The following is an 18,649-nucleotide window of genomic DNA, read 5'->3' as shown; positions in this document are numbered from 1 at the left end:
CTCAGACTGAGTTTGTGCAGGGTAATTATAAATATACACACCAAATGAGTTTAAAATAAGATGACTAACATATTCTTAACTATACTGGTTAAGAATACTCACTCAAACATGTTTTAATAACTTAATCCGTATTAACTACAAAAGTTATTAAGAAGTTTCCCTCTCCAAGTGGGAGACACATAATACATTTTCAGTTAATTCTGAAACAGATATAGCAGTGTTACTCTAACATACAAATATTCTCAACGTCCTATTTGAAGTACAACAACATGGGTGGCATTCCCTTGATGAGATGAAATAAATGTCACTGAGTATAAGGTACTGGATTTACTCACTTCTAATGAAAAACGAAAAGGCCATAATCTCACAATTCAATTTGATTTATCCATGAGGGAAAGTATCTTCAAAAAAAAAAAAAAAAAACAGCAAAATCCTAGCATCTCAGGAGGTGAAAGAACATCAGGTAAACATTTGGGAGAAGAAAGAGGAATTTCCATAGGGGACTGAAGAGCTAGAAATAGATATCCTTAAACGTATCAACGTTAAGACACATTTAATGTTTTTAATATTCATTTTATATCAGTGAAAAATCACTTTGCAGTAACAGACCTTTTTTTAACTCTTCTTCTTCTTTTGAGATGGAGTTTCACTCTTGTTGCCCAGGCTGAAGTGCAATGGCACCATCTCGGCTCACTGTAACCTCCACCTCCCAGGTTCAAGCAATTCTCCTGCCTCACCCTCCCAAGTAGCTGGGATTGCAGGCGCGCGCCACCATGCTTGGCTAATTTTTGTGTTTTTAGTAGAGACGGGATTTCACCATGTTGGCCAGGCTGGTCTCGAACTCCTGACCTCAGGTGATCCACCCATCTCGGCCTCCCAAAGTGCTGGGATTACAGGCACGAGCCACTGTGCCCAGCCTACAGTAACAGACTTTTTAAATGGTGTTAGGAAATGTGAGGTGAAGCCAGCATTAGAAACTGTCCTTTAACATCCAAATCAACAAAACCATGTTTTAAAGCTGTATCAGACCGGGCACAATGGCTCATGCCTGTAATCCCAGCACTTTGGGAGGCCAAGGTAGGTGGATTGCTTGAGTCCAGGAGTTTGAGACCAGCCTGGGCAACATAGCAAAACCCCGTCTCTACAAAAATACAAATAATTAGCTGGGTGTGGTGGCACATGCCTGTTGTCCCAGCTACTTGGAAGGCTGAGGTAGGAGGATCTCTTGAGCCTGGGAGGTGGAGGTTGCAGTGAGCTGAAATCACGCCACTGCACTCCAGCCTGGGTGACAGAGTGAGACCCTGTCTCAGAAAAAAAAAAGTTAAAATAAAATAAAAGCTACATCAGTTAACATATTTATTGATACTGCTCTCATCTCCAACATTCTACATGAATACAGATATGTATTTGAAGTATTCAGTAAAAGTACATTTTCTTCTATTTATTTATTGAAGGAGTTCTTTTTCTAGTCACTATATATATTTTTAATAATCTTCTGATTTGCTAATAGTTTAAGACATGTGCTGACAGTTTACAAAGGCAACACCAGAAAAAACTGGACAGAGTCTAGATAACTTTAATGCTAAATTTTAAAAAGCTCAGAAACCCAGTTTAGACCAGGGCTGAATAAATCTGGGACTAATAGATGTGGTAATGAGAGCTGTATCACTATTTTTAAATATCACCAGAGGCATATTATTAGCTACCCACTATTATAAGAAAAAGAGTCAGTCTGTTAATAATAGATGGGGATTTTTTTTAATCCTGAAGATATTTAGGATTCAAACTGTTAAATAAAGAAAAGGTATACACAGACAACTGTGTATAATTTCTAGAAGGTCTACTATTGTCCAAAGTTTCTGCAGAGGAAGCACGGGCTTTCCCATATCAACAGCTTGAAGTTTCCTGACTGGAACAAGCACTGTGACTTTTATCTATTTAGTGGCCTTGCCTATCTCTTTATCAACTGGTTTTTCAAGGAGACATTCCAATGATACAAATATTTTGTCTAATGAAGCAGAGACCCTATAGCCAGAGTATTCCTTACAAACTACCCAAAGGTGCACTCTGCATCCTCACCATCGCTTAAAGTAATTTCACACTTTGCAAACAATGTGTTCAAACAGAGTAAAGTTACTTAGGAGTTAGTTAATTCCCCCTTGCATCTCTCTCCAGCACATATATTCACCATATATGGGATCATTAGTCTCTCGACTGGATTAATCAGCATTCACAGTTAACAAACAGCCTGAATTATTTTAGAGAGAATTTGTAACTCAAACTACTTAAACCAGGCATATAATATTCTCTATTTTCTATAATAGTTGTTGAATTGATCTTGATAGAATTGAAGTATCCTATTATCCTCTTGCACTACCCTTGTTCAATGTACCCACCTTGTTTCCAAACTTCACTTGCAAGAATTAAATTTAAAATATCAGATAAACCACATCATATTTTTTGGAGTAAATGCCTGCTGGGGTACAATGTGTTACCTCTCCCAGGAGTACTTGTATGTTACAAGAGAACAACAGGTGATAGTGAAATTTCAACCATCTGTATAGTAGATGCAAAGAATAGTTTGTGAATTAAAAAAGGACTGTTCTCACGTCTCCAAAATGTAGACTGAAAGCTGCTACCCAGTCGACTAATACATATGGTTAGCTTTGCTTTAAAGTATTAGAAAATTCTATCACATTTCATCATAATACAAAAAGCTTGAAAACTATGCATATCTTTTGATTCAGCAATACCACTTTTAATGATTAACCCTGGAAGTTACCAAAAATCTTTACTGCAGTCTTCCCCCCATTAAAAACAATTAAAATATCCTACAAAAAGGGACCTCTTATGATTAAATGATTAATAATCAAAAAATATAATGAATATATATTGGCATGGGAAAATGTTTACACTATTGCATGACTGCATGAAATGAATATATAAAAACATATTATGAAATGAATATATCATAATATGAGAGAAAGAGTACATGCACACACATAAACATAAATGATCATTTGAGGTAGAACGGGGAATCATTTTGTTTTCTTCTTTGTGCTTCGTTTTACTCTTCAAGTTATCTTCACTGAATATGTTTCAACTTCAATTAAAAGAAGCTATAACATTTTTCTTAATTTTAGGGAAGGAGCCCAAATTGTTTGATATAACAAACTACTTCCCAATTACTGAAGGCTTCCTCCCTTCCAGGAGCTTGCAAGTGTTTTTCAAATTATTATAACTACTACTGCTATAAGGAAATTCATTTAAAAACTAATCAACAAGGGTTCAAACTAATAGTGCTATAGCGATTCAAAACAGTATCATTTGGTTTGCAAATACTGCTTGTTTAAGTAATATATGAACTAAAAGTAATTCTCAATCTTAAAATGTACTTGTTTATTAAATAATTGTAAACTGATCAAAGTCTCTACTTACATATAAGGAATCTGAGGCTGTACTTTGACAGTATGTTAGAAACTAAAATAATTATTTCGGTACTTATAGTTTTAAAATGGAACATGAAGAGGTAAAATATAAACTCAAAGTCTTTTTTTTTTTTTTGAGACGGAGTCTTGCTCTGTCACCCAGGCTGGCGTGCAGTGGCGCAATCTTGGCTCACTGCAAGCTCCGCCTCCCGGGTTCATGCCATTCTCCTGCCTCAGCCTCCCGAGTAGCTGGGACTACAGGCGCCTGCCACCATGCCCGGCTAATTTTTTGTATTTTTAGTAGAGACGGGGTTTCACCGTGTTAGCCAGGATGGTCTCGATCTTCTGACCTCGTGATCTGTCTGCCTCCGCCTCCCAAAGTGCTGGGATTACAGGTGTGAGCCACTGCGCCCAGCCTAAACTCAAAGTTTTAAACTTCAAGTAAAATGCCAAATGTTATGCTTTGATAATTATGTACGGGTCTTGAAATAAGGGGAAATATTTAATTAAGGTGAATGAAATTGAAAAGGACTTCTAGTTGCACACTTAATTTCTGAAGTGTCTTGTATCAAGAAAGCTGGAGGCTGGGCGCAGTGGCTCACACCTGTAATCCCAGCACTTTCAGAGGCTGAGGCGGGCGGATCACGAGGTCGGGAGATCAAGACCATCTTGGCTAACAGGGTGAAACCCTGTCTCTACTAAAAATACAAAAAAAAATTAGCCGGGCGTGGTGGCAGGCACCTGTAGTCCCAGCTACTAGGGAGGCTGAGGCAGGAGAATGGAGTGAACCCGGGAGGCAGAGCTTGCAGTGAGCTGAGATGGCGCCACTGCACTCCAGCCTAAGCGACAGAGCAAAAAAAAAAAAAAAAAAAAGGAAAAGAAAAGAAAGCTGGAAAATGTTATTGTATAATCATCCATATGTATTGCACATGTTAAAAAACGGAGCGAGGACTGATTGGATAGTCAACTAAAAGAGATAGAGATTTGCATTTTAAAAGACTTCTCATAACCGCTCAGATTTGTCCTATATTTATATACACGCAATATGTGAATGGAAAATCAATAAATATTAACCAATGGCAACTCAGACTTAGTAGAGAAATATTTTTAAAGGGAATCTCCAAGCTCTAGTACTTTTTACAATCTAAACAACATGTTTCATTTTCAAGTAATATGAAATAACTCTGTTCCTGGAATTGTTTTCCAACACAACCATTTTATCACATTTCATTTTTTAAACCACCCATTCCAAAAAAACCTAACTTACAAATCTAGCAAGAAATCAAACTACTAAAAGTATACAAATAATTAAGAAGTTATTTCCAGAAAACAAAAAAAACTAATAAAATATGAAATATATAAATACAAAAACTAGACGCAATCTTATTTTATCTATTTAGATGGGTATGAAGACTATGCTTATCGACATATAACTTTCCATATTTTAAAATAAGCACAAACTTGATATGAAAAAGAAATCCTAATCTTAGGGAAGTGCCATGTGGCATTTTTTAACTTTACTACCACTTTGTTGACTCTCTGTCCCAGAGCAGATCACCTCCAACATTAGTACTCTGACCTTCTAGAAAACTGACAGATAAAGTTTATAGTGAGAAAAAATGAGCTTTTATGGGTTTCCAAAAGGGAATTCTTATGACACTAAAAGCCATATAATAATATTGATTTGATAACCAACTTTTTTACTGCCCAATTATAGACTTAAGATTTCTACAAAAATATCCAAGTGAAATTTGACATAAAATACAATAAAAAATAGTCTTGAGCTCATGACAATCTGGAATCTCTTTACAAACTTTAAATATACATAGAAAATGATTTTTAAAATCAGGTCTTCTTTAAAGTGTTGAGAATCCCAAGATTTACCTTTTACCTTGGGCCTGACTGACCCTCCTCCTGATACATTTGCCAAAAATCAATTCAGTTATAGCTTGTACCTTTCTGAGCAAATAATTTCCAGGCCTGTTTCTGGTTTCCTTCCCTCCTAAAGGCAAATGTACAATATACAGAAACAAGGATTATTTTCTTGGAAAACCATCTTCAAAAATCAATTAGAATACTCAAAATATTCTATTCTCACAAATGAAAATAAGTTGCTTACTGGAATGACAGTCTTCCATTTCACTGCCTTAAAAATTAAGCTGGCATGGATAATAAAAGTGTTTTCTGACTGGATATGCTTGGCATTCAAATGTTTTTAAAACAAATACTAATCCATAATTAGATTTCACAGGCACAATCTATAGAAAATAGAATTCTTTTTTATTTTCTGAGAGAAATATTAATGATTTGATATCATAAAAGTTATAACAACAATGCCATGGCTTGGATAAACTTATAAACAAACCTGTACATGAATGTTTTGTATCCTTTTCAGCCTAATCTCTACCATTCATTCATTCAACAAATACTTATTGTGCCTACTAAGTGTCTGCTCATCATTGTTCTGCATGCTTGGGGATAAATTAGGTAACAAAGCAAATGGGACTCTTATCACAAACAATTTCTTTCTAATTGGAGTAAAAAGACCAGCATCAGGTTAAACGTATGTCAGATGAGGGCACCTATAAGGAAAAATAACACATGTAACAGAGGATAGGCGCTACTGAGGGCTGGTGTGAGGAGGTTATCTTATACAGGGTTGTGAGAAAACACCTTGCTGATAATGAGATGACATCTAAACAGAAATCAGAAGAAGGGGCGAGGGGATTGGGGAGTATGTAGATCTGGATCTAAGCAACAGGCACAGCAAGACCCTGATAGGCATATGCTTGGTATGTGCAAAGAGTAGGAAGCTCTGTGCGACCACAAAACATAACAAATTTGCTTTATTCAATAAGCATTTATTAATTATTACATTCTAAAAATTAAAGTAACTGTTTTGTGATATTATCATGACCCAAATATAGTCTCAGGTCTCAGGCCTGGATATAACTTCAATACAGAATGATAAATGTAGAATATTTGAGCAGGGTCTCAAAGACGGACCAATAGCAAGTTATACGAATAGTTCAGGAAGGTGAACCAAGAGCCCAGGAAATACAGAGTTGAGGAAATGTGGCAGACATCATTGGCTCACATAACTATTCAAATTCTCCTTTTGCTTCCTTCTAGAATTCAAGCTAAAATATCTGAAATATTTGATCTCCCAGGTTCAGCGAGTGGGAGCATGTTCCACAGTCCACCAAAATGGTATAGGTAAGAAGGAAGACTCAAAATTGGAAAGCACCTTCTATTGGGAGCCGGTACACTGCTGCACACCTCCAAGCAAATCAACAGGCCACAGGGCATCTGATCCACCCCAGGCCTCTGGTATCAGACCTTCTTTCGAAGCTCTGCTGCCTCCAGCCTCCCTTATCGTCTTCAACATGAGCTATTCATCAGCCTTCTAACTCATCTCCCTACCTATAGCTACATTTAACGTCTTCCATTCTTCCTCTGAAATTTATAGATATCTTGATGCCACTTTTCCACTCAAAAACCTATACTTTTTCTATGAAATAAAGAAAATTATTTAACAAGAAATAAGACCCCTTACGATTTGGTTCCAAGCTCCATTCTAGCCTCAATTTCTGTCACTCCCACAGACACACTATTACTTTAAATACTAAAACCATTCTATTTTATCAAACACCCCATACACATTCCTACCTGCAAGTACTGCTCCTGTTGTTTCTCCTCTCTGAATCCTTTTGCCTTCATGACCTGTCAAATTCCTACATATAGTTCAAGACTCTATTCAAATTTCATCTCATCTGTGAAGACTTAGTCAATTACTCACTCATATTCAGCTAGTCAGAAGTAATTACACCTTCCTCTGTAGTGCCCTAAATTTTGCTTTTACCCCATTTACAGCAGCCACCACAATCCCTCTTATACTATAGTTAATACAGTATATGTGTGTGTGTGTTTGTCTCCCAAACAGATCTCAATTTCTTGGCAGCAAAGTTTATGTACAATTCATGTTTGTAACTACTCATAACCCAGCAAAGTGCCTTGTACACAATATTCAGTTAATGTATTCTGAATTCTCATCAATAGGCTATAATTAAGTCACTATCTTATGAGGAATAAAACAAAAGAGGTATTCCTGAATTTGAAAATTACAGTGTCATCACAAAATGAATTGTTCAGGTATTACTATGGTATTCAGATCTTCAAATAAATCCTAAATCATGGCCAATATCATTGAATAGAAAGATAAAGACAGTAAAAAATAAAGTGTGAGTGTTTATTGGACAGCATGAAATACAGAGGAATGGAGAAATGCAAAGCATAAAGCTACCCATGTTAGAAGCATTAACAAGGGATACTTACAATTTATTTAACAAACATTTACTAAGTGCATACTGTGAGCCAGATACTATACTGATCACTGAGAATAAAGGTAAAAATAATGAGGGAGGGCTGATATTTTACATGCACTTTTTAAAGTGCAAAGTGTTGACCTTTATTACTTCCAAAAGCATGACCAAAAGATCTGCTTCAGGGCCAAATAAAACTACCAATACCCAATTCTGAGTTCAAATCTAGGAAACTGTTTTGCCTACACTGTAATTATTTAAGAACCCTTCTCCTAGTACTGCTTTTGAATATTAAAAGGGTTTCCTCTATTCTTAGTGACTATAAACTGCTTAGAAAATTTGAGTTCCAGACACTTGAATACATTCCCTGCTTTGAATTAAGTTCTATCCATGCACAGACTGTTTTAGTAATTAAGGTACAAACAACCCTGCCATCATCAATGAAAAGAGAGGAATTTATTAAAATAGGGTTATATAGGGGATGTCGTATGGGAGATAGTAGATAGTTGTTCATTTTGTCCTCTGAGGTTAAAATAACAGAAACTGAATGGAAATACAATAAAGAGAATTTAACTTAGACACTGGAGGAGCTGTAAGATACTGAGTCCTACCAAGTCTGAGCCATTCCTTCTGCAAATTTTAAATGAAGAGGTAGTCTGCATCCTTCTGAGACAGTCAAGAGCAAAACAAGGAGATGTAAAGATGACCTCTTAAGATTTCTTTTGGACATGAAATTCTATCATACATAACCATTTGCTTGTGTATTAAAAAGTATAAAGCTGTCCCTCTAAGAATTTAAAAACATATATACTCAAATGTCAACTAATGCAAAATCTGATTTAATATGTCTTTAGCCATATGACGCTTCCAAGGACCTGTAAATCAGCATCAGTAATATAAATTATCAAATGACCTCTTTGCCTTTTGAATAAATAAATTCCGACTGCCTATTTCTTTAAAAACTGAGATCTTAACATATGAGTACTACAAAATACCTTTGTTTAAACAACAGTCTATGCATAGAGTTACAAGCAATCATATTTCTTATTCACTCATGGAATATCCAGCCCCCAACAAACATTGGTACTAAACCATTTGGAGGAGTTTCCTTTTTTTCAAAACAACTTGGACATTATTACACTGATGTCCCCTTAGCAATAACAAACAATTCTATAAAATTTAGTCCGCAAACCCTCACAAATTAAAAATATTACAATATCCTTTAAATGTATAAATGATTTATACCCATATTATTAACAAATATATTTCTTAATATTCATTCATTCATTCAGAAGGGATTATTGAGGTTCAACATGTAGGCACTGTGCTAAGCGTAAAGACACCAAGATGACCCAATTACAGTTCCCGTCCTCAGACATGGAAACATAACAATACCAACACATACGCACTAACTGTTCAAAAGACAACCAATAGCAAGTTACTATATAAACCAAGTATCCAGAGAGTTTCAAAAGTCCAAACAACTAACTGTACAAAAGAATTAAGGAAGTACAGCAGATAACTTTAGAATGGCTCATTCAACACTCATTCTAATTCCCATTCTCCTTGCCTTCCTCCAAAAGAGGCTAGAAAGCTAAAACACTCATTATCTCACTCTAGGGGCTAGAAAGCAAAAACATTTGTTATCTCATTCTAGAGGTGGTTATATGGGACGTACTTTTGACCAATGAGAATTAGACAGAAGTCCCTGTGAGTAAACATCCCTTTCTAAAGAAAAAGAGAAAGTATCCATGGGAAGAAAGTTTCTGAGCTCTCCCTTTGTTCTTCTTGCTTGAAAGTGAAATAAGAGGCAAATGTAACATGCTAAGGATGGTGGGGAAGTAAGACATTACCTGTATCCCTGATAGTATCAGTTACCTGTGAACTAACTGCCTTCTGATTCTTATGAGACAAATAAAACCCTAACTCGTTTAAATCAATGTCAGTAAGATTTTCTACTACTTGGAGCCAGAGGCATTTTTACCGTTAAAACAGAGATACTTGAGTTAGACTCTTTTTGGTTCCTCCTTTCTTAAGCTATCATCCAGTCCTTACTAGCTAGAAAAAAAACAAAATAATTTTGAATGTACACTTCTATAATTTTCTGTAATCTGAATTACTTCTATAAACATGGTCAAATTCCTCCATATAAATCCATTTGTTGCATAGTTATTACAAGATTTTTATTTTAAGTGGAACCTTCAATCCCTCAAATCTATTAAAATAACATTTTTCTATAGTATGGTATATATCATTCATATACATAATACACACATATAAGTAAATAGCTGAAGGATAGGAAGAAAGGAGAAAAGAAGGAGAATGGGGGGAGAGAAAAAGGGAGGGATCTAATTTGTGTGAAAGTGTAAACTATGCTTTTCAATTTTGTGGGCACCTTAGAAAGTGGCTTAAGAATAAATGACAGGCCGGGCGCAGTGGCTCATGCCTGTAATCCCAACACTTTGGGAGGCTGAGGCAGGCGGATCACCAGAGGTCAGGAGTTTGAGACGAGCCTGATCAACATGGAAAAACCCTGTCTCTACTAAAAATACAAAATTAGCCGGGTGTGGTGGCATGTGCCTGTAATCCCAGCTACTCAGGAGGCTCAGGCAAGAGAATTGCTTGAACCCGGGAGGCGGAGGTTGTGGTGAGCCAAGATCGCGCCACTGCACTCCAGCTTTGGTGACAGAGCAAGACTCCGTCCCAAAAAAAAAAGAATAAATGAGAGATTACAAACAATAGTATTTTTTAAATAGGGAAGACGCCACACATACACTTGAAATCAATGATTCTGTTTTAGAAAACTTTTTGAATTTGAAAAGTGTATATCCCAACAAATACTTTGTGTCTAATATACCACTAGCATTATTGTATTATTTAATATTCCAGCTATCGGCCGGGCCCGGTGGCTCACACTTGTAATCCCAGCACTTTGGGAGGCCGAGGCAGGCGGATCACGAGGTCAGGAGATGGAGACCATGGTGAAACCCTGTCTCTACTAAAAATACAAAAAAATTAGCCAGGCGTGGTGGCGGGCGCCTGTAGTCCCAGCTACTCGGAGAGGCTGAGGCAGGAGAATGGCGTGAACCCGGGAGGCGGAGCTTGCAGTGAGCCGAGATTGCGCCACTGCACTCCAGCCTGGGCAACAGAGCGAGACTCCGTCTCAAAAAAAAAAAAAAAAAAAAAAAAATTCCATCTATCTCTAGTCATCTCCCTAAGGTAATAATAACACAATAATCATTCTCTATGTATGTTTCTCTTGGACAAATTTTAAATGTGTACTACTCTTGGGATAATTTCTATTGTATAGTGCTGAAAAGATTCATTAATTTCAATCACCATCAACTCCGTACACCACATATACTTGTTCTGCCTTTTTTGTTGAAATATATTTCACTGTGGCCATTCAAAGGAAAATTACACATTCCAATAACATTTGAGTTCCTCTCAGTTACCCTTTCAGTGGTTCAGGGTAATGACAGAGTAAAGAATCATGTTCTTCACAGGCTCTCCTTTTTATCCCCCAATTTGGTAGAATTTCAACTTCAAATCTCTTATGCCAAAAAGCAGTGGGTAATGTCTAATGCTCTTCTCAAACAGTGGCTTACTTTGGAGGGAAGGAGAGTGAGAATCAGGAGAAGTCACTCATTCCTGCTTCTAAAGGATCTTAGTATATGGGATAAGCAATCTCTTACTCCATTTTCCTAAAATAGAATTATAGAAACATATTAAGTTAGGGGTGGGGGGCAGAAAGGAAAACAAACAAGAATTAGAAACCTTTCAACTCTGGGTATAGGTAATTCCTCACAGAATGAAATTACTGAGATATCTAGCCTAAATTCTCAAGAAGGTAAGTCAAAAAAATCCACATATTCATAAAACCTGTAGTTTATATATTCCTTACCATCAGTCACAGGTAGAGGCTTCCTCTGTAAAACAGAACAATGCTACATTCTTTTTCCTGAAAAAGAATGGGATAAATCAGCATAATAACTATAGTCACATAACACAAATGCTTTCATTTTAAAAGCAGTATTCAAAGACAATCTATGAAAATCCATGTGATATAAAAAAAATTCAGAGAATGACAAATCTCCCTTGTTTATAATACCATCTCAACTTCAATTTCATTTTCAGTTATCTCCTTTCAAAAATATATATCTGGGGTCCTTATATGATATGAAGTCCGTTTTCTCAGGCTCACTTTTATTTGGTTATCTTTTTAGGTGCACTAAAGATTGAGTTTACAATAAACTGAACAGACAGCGTACAAAAGGCTTTTAGAACTATACCATATGGTCCAGGGAAGGGAACAATCTGGACGATCCCCACTTCAATCTGCAAGCTTGTCCACCTCTATAACACATTATACCACTGTAATAAAATATTAAGATGAAAATGTAAAAGCTAAAATAGTCTATCTTTAGCATTACCAGGCAACCACACTTCCAAAAATTTACTGATAAACTTAATAAACATTTACTTTAATTTACATTCTGAGATTTTGGTATGCAACACCAGGCATACAAACCTAGGCCACCATTCAATAGAAACAATATTTCAGCAGGGCTATGTGTGGGTATTCAACTTATGCTTCAGAAATTTAGAAGGAAAAAAAAAAAAACACTTTTACAGGGGCATATTGGCAGAGGCTGATGTAACAGATGACACATTCTTGGAAATCAAATAAAAGCAATAGGGAAATACCCATTGTTGCCTGGTGAAGGCCTAATCACATGGACACAGCTGGAACCAATGTAGATCATTCATTAATAAAATTGTATTGTAGTAGCCACTTTTTGATGCATTTCAATTGCTGCTTTAGCCAAATCCCTGAATTTCTTTGTTCAATGTTAGTAAGATTGTTTTAATGGGAAATATGAGAAGATTTAGGACAGGGGAAAAAAAACCTGTTCTCATGCTAAAAATGAAGCTAACTCAAAAAGCTAAATGTCACTTTACCTTGCAATCTACTTACACTATCAGCAGCTTAAAATATGCAGTGTAAACCTAAAAAAGAGGAACTCATATGGCATTATAGATAAAAAGTGAGCAGTGTGAGATGCCATAGAAAACATATGAAATACTTGTAAAAGTATTCTACAGAATAATATGTCAGAGGGTGGGAGAAATCAAAACGTATCAAAAATTAAAAGGAAAAATCAAACAACTGAATTAACATGTACTCTTTCATGCAATACTATCTATTGAATTTTGACACTAAAGTATATACCATATGCTTAAGGGAAGATTACTCATTTTGACCACATAAACTTAAAAATCACTATTTGTTATTACATTACCAATATTTGATATCAAACAAGACATTCAAATCATCTCCCCAAGAGTCATGTTTGAAAGCTATATTGACATTCAAATGAAATGAAGTACTAGTTATAATTATAAACTTGGTACTTAATATAGTAAAATTCTAGTTAAAATAATCAACAGTATTTATTCAATTTTGCTGTTATCTCTTAATAAATTTGTTTCTCCGTGTTTTTACAAATATAATGATTAAGTTACCATATTATATTCCTAAAAAATATATGTCAAACTAAAAAGATATAATAGCTTTGCTATGTGTTCTGAATTAAAACTATACAATTTATTGTCTATAAATTCTATTCTACAAAAATGAAAAACTCAACCATATTTACCAAAAAACTGCTTAAACATTATGGCTCTTAAATATTTCTCCTATGCCTCTGTGTGTAGTTACAATAAATAAATAGGACAATTCACATTGTCCTAAATCACTGAAAGATATATTCTTACCACAGAAAAAAATAAAGGGCTTCACTGCAAATAAAAATTAAACCACTGCAGAAAGTGTATTTAAAGTCACTGAATAGTGGTTAATATGCAATAAACATTATTCACTATACACAGAATGAAAGAGGTTCGTGTGTGTGTGTGTGTGTGTGTGTGTGTGTGTGTGTGTGATCTTTACTCGCTAATGTTAACATTATCAGACCTTGGCACAGTGGATTCAAGACAGACAGTCATGAACTTAACTGGATCAAGTGAAAAAAGTTTCGCTGGCATGCCTTCGCAAAACTGTCAGAATTCAGAAGTTTAAAATGTTGACCTAAAGATTTAATTCATATAACTTAACAGGCATCCCACCCAGATTCATTTTAGTAGCTCTGCATAAAAAAAGCCACTTCGCAAGTTTAAAAAGATAGCATTGGGAGCAATGGGGAATTGCAGCATTTATCACATGTGCATTATGCATACAAAGCAATTTGAATATTTGTTTGTTTTGCTAAAGTAGTAAACCAATATGTTGCTGAGCCTGTTCCGAATGACAGAAAATAACAGGTGAGTTTATTTAATGCATACTGCTGATACATCTCTGTTTTACAAATCCTTTTAATAATTTTAAAGTGTTTTCTAAATTAAAAATAAATCCCCAGAAAAGAAACAACTGTTAGATTGCACAATTTTATCTTAAAGTACCCATAATAGATATATTTCCCAGTATATATGGCATATAAAAATGTTTCACATTAATAACTCAAACATGAGCCACTGTTTACTTCCTTTTCAGTCACATTTGTTACACTGTTACAAAAATACATGAGTTTTTCTTCTCAAAGTAATTTTCTTTTTGCCAAAAATCACTGACAATTTTTAAAATAAAGATCAGTCAAAATAATATCAATCTCCTATAAAAACATATTCTGACTATTAACTGTTATCTTGATTGCAAAATTAATTTTTAAAATAGATCACTATAAAAAATCTAATTTTAAAAATAGATCACTTGAAAGTAAATCATTTGTTTTGCTTAATACAACAGAAAACATATTTACATTGTGAGGAACATTCTACGAAATTTCATAGAATGCTTGCTCATAGTGAAAATCTAGTCTCCTGCTCAAATTGTCTCTATTTAAAACTCATTATGCCACATTTTCACACTCCTAATGGTAGGGCACTAACTATAATTTTGAGAGAATTGGTAAACTTAAAAACACTTCTGTGTTTTACCTTGCATTTTTTATTTCAAAGGAAAAATATTTTAAATGCACATCCTTTGTTTTAATAGAAGTTCACTTGCTTATCTACCAAGACTTATCAGACACTCTAAAAGTAAGTATTCAACTTGTAAAAGATATGAACTGACCCTGAATTTTAGACAAAAATAGAAAACAATGGCAGACATTTTCGTCTCAACAAGAGATATCTTGGCATAAAAATCCATATAATACAGGCAAATATTACTCAAAAGTTTCCATTCAAATAATAAATTCTGAAGCAGACAAGATTCCAACCAATCAAAAATACTGTGTCAATATGACCAAAGTTAGCAATAGTAGCAAAAATGCAACTGTAAAGAAAATATCTAAGAGAGTGGAAAAGGCAAATTTAGCACCAACTTCTGTAAGGAACAAAGCCACTTACTAAATGTGGAAGTTGTAAGGGGAATGATATTTCTATTTCAGAAAAAAATATTTCTTTTCACAATGGTGGTCTGTGTGAAGAAAGAAGAAGAGAAGAGGGGGAAATAATGGTGTAAGTGGGAAAGACTAAGGCTGCCTGCCTTCCTTCGGTGATGCTGTGAGGGTAGACCCTCTGCCTTACAAAAACCACTGCCAGAACCAAGCTACACAAAACATTTTGGCTGCAAGCCTATAACAGTGCCAGGCTGTTTTTCATTTTTGTGCTAGACTCCCTCAATTGAGACAGTGTGGGATTGTCACTTTGATGCACATAGAGAACAAAGAATAATATAGTTTGGGGGGGATTTTCTTGCCCCTTTAAAGTCAGGTTAGCATTTTGTTTTCTTTGACAGGTCTTGAAAAGACCCAAGAAACAAAGTTATGCCGAAGAATGCATTAACTGCCTAACAAAATTAATGTCAAGTACAATACTGTCAACAGTTTAAAAGCCATGTGAGAGATTAACATTTTTTAAAAAACAGACTTAAAAAGGGTCCAAGTCATACAGTTACCTGTTTAAGAGGCCAGAGACCAAGAAATACATGATTCACAATCACATAATCTTATTTAAAAATCTGATGCCATGAAGGCAGACAATAAAATCCAGGCCAAAAAAAAGAAGTATTATAATTTTTAGGTCACTATTCAGAGACAACTGTGTCAGCTGCTATTCTGACCTTGATTTCTCCAAAATTAAATAATCTGATGAAAAGATTATAACATTAGAATCTGAATACTTTAAGCCTTCACAGAGAAAGAAGTGATAAGTGATCAAAAATGTTTAAAGAATTAAACCACAAATCATCGAAAAAGTTGCCACAGACACAAACAGGAAAACCGTCTCTTCGATCCTATTCAATTCTGTACTAGAAGTGAAGCTAACACAAATGAGAAAGACGAGTGTGTGCTGCTGCAACCTTCAACTAAATATACTATCTGAATCTGGTGACTAAAAGACACCAATAAGCCATTAGCTCCTAGATGTATGACCTTTTTTCTTTCTAATGCACAAGATAAGTAAAGGGAGAGGTCCATTTTCTACAAACCAAATGAAAAGAAAGAATGAACTGTGTCAGCTCAGATCCCATGCTGGCATATTTTACACTAAGCTCAGTATCATCTAGAAGCAGTATGCTTCTCCCTGCCAATCAAGGGGGAAAAAAGTTGTGCAATACAGTGTTGATAAATAGTACCAAACGTCTACTACTCCTTTCCTCCTACACAATGCCATTGAATTGGCTGTTAAAAGAAGACCAATGGCTGTTACAGAAATAGCAAGAACTGAAGCACTTGCCTCAGATGTTATACATGGAGACATGGAGCATTTACCACCTGAGCCTATCTAATTTCTGGCAAAATGATCCCCTGCCCAGTTTTGTTCACGGCCACAGAATCTGATAACAAGTCACGATCTGTGTTGAGAAAGGCAGTGGGGGAATGAAAACATGGGGAAGGAATCAAGTGAGAACAGTGGGCAAACTTCAAACAATATACACGCTTCTCTTATTATTCAAATTAGTGCAAATGCACACCACTTTAGGATGACAAAAGCTGTGTTAAAGGGCTCAGGTACAATGATTTACTTTGGGTGGTAAGGGTAAGTCTGCCATGTAATTAAAGAATGCATTATTTTGCTCCTCACTGCTTGCCTTTTATATTTCTTTTTTCTCTAGGACATACCGCTGATGGTATTACTGCATGGGACACTGATAGTTGCAGGCAAGGCATTCATGTAGTGCCAAAGTGGTCCAGAGAATGATGTCTGGCTGGCCTTAGTTCAACAAGGAATATGAGGCAAAAACAGAAAACAAAAAGAATGAAAGGTGTAGAAGAAGCCAGGCAATAGACTGATTTTCTGTTTATTAATGGTACCATAAAACGAGGGGAAAACATGGACAAAGCAGCCAAGCTAACTCAATTACAAAGAAAGATTAAAGGAGTTAAATGTCTATAACTTGGCTGACAACCAAGGAACAATATGAGAGCTGTCCACAACTCTCCAAAGAATATACATAAAAAGAAAAGCAGAGAATTATTATCTACTATAGATGTATGAATACATGAAATAATAATGAGATAAAAATAAAGAAATCTGACTTTAAGCAGCAGGTTAATAATCTGGTGAAACTTAAAAAAGGCTGCTTCCTTCTCTTTAGAAATATCAATCATCTTACTGACCCACACTGCAGTAAACGAGACATGATAGAAAATGCCCCCATATTGCCAGAGGACTGAACTGATGGAGATATAAAAATGAAGTCCCATCTGCTTACCTGATGATCCAGATATACTGATGTCCCTTTACATATGTCCAATTTGGCTAATGCAGAGATACCTGTAAGATCACAAAAGACATAGTTAGTACCTTCAAAATGAACCCAGACTGAATTCTCAATCTTGAGCTGGTCAAGAGCTGATTCGGATGATCTAGTCTGGCTCTTGGATATTCCAAGATGGGAGAAGAATGTGCAAGAACAGAAGTTTTCTGAGTGATTCTAAGGTTATTCTTAATTAATAAAGAGATTTTCAGTCTCTCCAGAGATTTTCCAAATCATCTGTAACTCAGTAATAATAATAATAATAATAACAATAATTCAGATTAGAGGTGTTTAACCTTGGTCATTGGATGGCCTTCAGGAATCTATTCACTCCTGAATGATATATGTAAAATTTGTGGGTTTATGTAAATAAGTATCTCTGGGAGAAGGTCAATAGTTTGTCAGATTTGCCAAAAGGTCTATAGTCCAAAAAACTGTCAAGAACCTCTGCTGAGGCTTGCCTAACATCTCAGAGGCAGGTTGGAATGCATATGGATGAGCATTCCAGGTTTGGGGTTCCCCCCCCCGAGAAACACAGACACTTGCAGATCTGGGGTAAATACCTTAAGAATACTACTTCCTGGGAGAGCAATACATCAGGTTTAAACTGTTGCTTAACTCACACAGTCCTGTGATCCCTGTAAGCCATGCACAGTCTTGAAGAGAACTAACATGTTACCATATATACCCAAGGATGCCTATCATGACTTTTCCTGTTCTGTGTATATTAAAGTCAGGATTCCTAAGAGTATCAATTCTGACAGGGTCAGAACTCACACAGTAAGTCATCCAAAAAGGACCATTTGTGACAAGGAAAAAACAAGGTGTGATCAAATCAATAGGAAATGTGGCTCCCAAACAGTTTACATAACAAAAAAATTACAGAATTAGCCAAACATATCTCTTAAAAGAATTACTTTAAATAGTAATCCCAGAGTCAGAAGAGGCTACATCAGAAAGAAACAAGGTTAGAGAACCTTCCAGGTACCAACTGTGAACAAGATGGGAAAGCATTCACAGCCACAGAGAACATCCTGAACTGAGGTGTCACCAAAAAAAAGGTGTGGGGGGATAAGAAAAAGGCTGAAAAGACAGAAATCAAGTAGAAGGGAAAAATTACCTTTTGTGGTGTC

The 18,649-nt window shown here is 35.7% G+C and overlaps 1 protein-coding gene across 11 annotated transcripts in view; it reads right to left on the bottom strand.

Moving 5' to 3' along the window:
• The window catches only part of GTDC1 (glycosyltransferase like domain containing 1), a 421,645-nt gene that overhangs the window by 276,525 nt on the left and 126,471 nt on the right, over nucleotides 1-18,649 (bottom strand). For 9 of the 11 annotated variants that reach the window (XM_058434258.1, XM_058434259.1, XM_058434260.1 and 6 more), the window contains 2 exons: nucleotides 17,472-17,533; nucleotides 11,655-11,711 (listed from right to left, as the gene is read on the bottom strand). The gene's annotated coding sequence lies outside the window, so the exon portion shown is untranslated. Of the gene's footprint in view, nucleotides 1-11,358; nucleotides 11,448-11,654; nucleotides 11,712-17,471; nucleotides 17,534-18,649 lie in introns of those variants that run through there. The other 2 variants (XM_058434262.1, XM_058434261.1) reach the window with 1 other exon arrangement.

Source organism: Hylobates moloch, unplaced genomic scaffold, assembly GCF_009828535.3.
Source record: "Hylobates moloch isolate HMO894 unplaced genomic scaffold, HMol_V3 SCAFFOLD_24, whole genome shotgun sequence".
Classification (NCBI taxonomy): Eukaryota; Metazoa; Chordata; class Mammalia; order Primates; family Hylobatidae; genus Hylobates; species Hylobates moloch.
This window is presented reverse-complemented; position numbering and strand designations above follow the sequence as displayed.